This window comes from Panicum virgatum, chromosome 6K, assembly GCF_016808335.1.
Source record: "Panicum virgatum strain AP13 chromosome 6K, P.virgatum_v5, whole genome shotgun sequence".
Taxonomy (NCBI): domain Eukaryota; kingdom Viridiplantae; phylum Streptophyta; class Magnoliopsida; order Poales; family Poaceae; genus Panicum; species Panicum virgatum.
The window spans coordinates 17,090,445-17,093,948 of NC_053141.1; positions in this window are offsets into that span (position 1 = coordinate 17,090,445).

Sequence of the window (3,504 nt, forward strand, 5' to 3'; positions counted from 1 at the left end):
AACAGGTGAACTAGAAGATGTGTCATAATATTGAAGAATGATGGAGGAAATATCATTTCAAGACTGACTAAACTTTGGACAACATCCTCTTGTAGCCTGCTTAAACTCGATGGATCGATTGCCTTCTGAGAAATTGTGTTGAGAAATGCAAATAGCTTTATGATTGTTGCTCGAACATTAGCTGGTAGAATACCTCTAAGTGCAACTGGAATCAATTGCGTCATCAACATGTGACAGTCATGGGACTTTATGTGTGCGAATTTCTACTCTTTCAAGTTCAGTAGCCTCTTTATATTCGAAGAGTAGCCTGATGGGACCTTGATACTGTTCAAACAGTCGAACATACTTTGCTTCTCTTACTTACTAAGAGTGTAGCACGTAGGACCTAGATAATGACGTCCTTTATCCCTTTTTTCTGGATGTAGGGCGGCCCGTTATTTCATACGTTGAAGATCTTGCCGCGCTTCCAATATATCCTTTGGCTTACCGTAGACACCAAGGAAGCCTAGAAGGTTCACACAAAGATTTTTTGTTAGGTGCATCACATCAATTGCGTGGCGGACGTCTAAGACTTCCCAATAAGGTAACTCCCAAAAAATACTCTTCTTCTTCCACATAGGTGCACGTCCGTCATCACTCTGCACTGATCTGCTGTTGGGTCCTTTTCCGAATACTACTTTTATATATTTGACCATTTCAAACACCATTTTCCCACAACGGTGCCTAGGCTTGGTACGATGATCTGCCTTTCCATCGTAGTGAGTATGCCTCCTCCTTAATGGGTGCTTGATCAGAAGAAATCGACGATGACCCATATACACGTTCTTCCTACAGTGCTTGAGGTACATGCTGTCGGTTTCTTCTAAACAATGGGTGCATGCCCTATAACTCTTATTGGATTGTCCGGAGAGGTTACTTAGTGCTGGCCAATCGTTGGTGGTTACGAAAAGCAATGCACGCAGGTTAAAATGATCCTCTGTGTGCGCATCCCACATACGAACACCCTCATCTTTCCACAACAATAGAAGATCCTCAATCAGTGGTTTCAGATACACATCTATATCGTTACCGGGTTGCTTCGGGCCGGGGATAAGCACCGGCATCATAATGAATTTCCGCTTCATACACAACCAGGGAGGAAGGTTGTATATACAGAGTGTCATAGGCCAGGTACTATGGCCACTACTCTGCTCACCGAAAGGATTCATGCCATCCGTACTTAAGCCGAACCTTATATTCCTCGCTTCATTTGCAAATGTTGGGAATGTTCTGTCCACTTTTCTCCACTACGACCCATCATCGGGGTGTCTCAACATATTGTCTTGCTTACGTTCTTCATTGTGCCATCGCATCAATTTAGCATTCGTTTTGTTCATGAACAAATGTTTCAGACATGGTATTAGAGGAAAATACCACATCACCTTGGCAGGCACCCTCTTCTTGACACACATCCCCTCAACGTCGCCTGGATCATCTCGAGGGATCTTATACCGGCATGTGTTGCATATAGGGCATGAATCCAAATTTTCATACTCACCTCGATATAGGATGCAGTCATTAGGACAAGCATGTATCTTCTGTGCCTCTAATCCTAAAGGACAAACAACTTTTTTTTGCCTCGTATGTTGTCTCCGGCAAGGTGTTACCCTCAGGGAGTAAGTTTTTTATAAGTTTCAGTAACTCCTCGAATCCCTTGTCAGATAAACCATTTGATGCCTTCCATTGCAATAATTCCAATGTGGTACCCAACTTCTTTTGGTCTTGTTTGCAATCAGGGTACAACAATGTTCTGTAGTCCTCCAACATACGCTTCAGATCTCTCGATTCCTTTTCTGTTTCGCAACCTTCCTCAGCTTCGCGCAGCATCTGACCAAGATCATCTTCTACAACGTATCCTTCAGTATCTTCTTCAGGCTCACCCATTGCAGTGTCGTTAAAAAAGGAATTATAATTGGCTGCAAAGTCGGGAATCCTGTCCTCTTCTTCTACATTATTATCCAGCACAATTCCTCTTTCGCCATGTTTGGTCCAAACATAGTAGTTCGGCATGAAACCACTATTGAACAAGTGACTATAGATGGTTCTTGATGATGAGTAATCATTCTCATTCTTACAGAATTTGCATGGACAACGAACGAAACTTCCATACTTGTGTTTCTCGGCCGCTTCTATGAATTCATGCACGCCATCCATGAACTCCTTTGAATGCCGGTCGGCCATGTACATCCATTGCCGACTCATCTGGGTCAACAATACATTTATATACATCATTGTACTATACAAATAGTTCATTCATACTACCAATTTATAACAATATATTTATATAATTGATAATGCATATAACTATAATAAATAGATGCTATTCACTTATCAAATAAATTGATAACGTATATAACTACAATAATATGCTATAAATAAAAATAATTATCACATATATAAACTAAATCAAGTAATAATTGTTTCTAAAAATTAATTGCTAAGTTATAAAGAAAAATAACTAACCTTTTTTCAAAAAAAAGCAAAAATTCGCCTCCCCTCACCCCACTCAGCTGCCATGAATAGTGAGTTCACGGCAGCTTGAGAGGGGGAGGAGCTGGGGTATTTATAGGCTCGGGCCAAAGGCACCGGTTGATTTCAATGACCTGGTACTAAAATTAATTCAATAGAACCGGGTCAAGGCACCAACCGGTGCCTTAGGCCCGAGCTCCTGGCAGCTGTCACGTTTCATTTCCATAGGAACCGGTTATTCCTATAAACCGGTTCCTTTAGCGCCGCCATCATTTGGTACTGGGTGGTGGTTCAGACCGGTTCCTATGGTGAAGCATTGGAACCGGTTGGTACCACCACCCGGTGCCAATTTCCCTCCACTAGATCGTCGATGGCCAAAGGTACCAACTGCTATTGCAGCCGGTACCGATGGGTACCATCGGTACCGGCTGCAACAGCAGCTGGTACCTTTGGCCAGGACCGATGGCCCATTTTCTAGTAGTGTCCTCAATATCGTTGCAGCAACTTAGGCTCTCGTCAAGCCTCTACGTAGCTGCTAGCCTGCAATGCTTTGGCAGACATGGAGGAGTAAAGGAGAAGGTGCTCGCCGGCAGCGAGGCATCATACTGCTGAATTCGGTCCTAGACCATGGGGGCACTCAAAGGTCCCCCACTCGCATTGCGCCATTGCTGGCAATGTGTGTCACTGCTGGATAGTGGATCAGTGCAAGATAGGGCAACTTGTTTACTGACACCTTCTATTCCTAAATATGCCACATTCCGGGCATGGTGTAGTCCTCTTATGCAAGTTCTTTGTTTTCATCAACCATGTCAGTTTTTGATAGTGGGAACCTACTATATTATATATGTCTGGACCAAGAGAGCTATAATACCAGGGCTAAGGAAGCATGTGGCTAGTATGTGTAACTTTATTGATGATTGATTTATATAGTTCCACTGTTGACGACCAAAATTGGCCGAGATCGGTCTGACCGGTATGTTCAGGCGGTCTGACCGG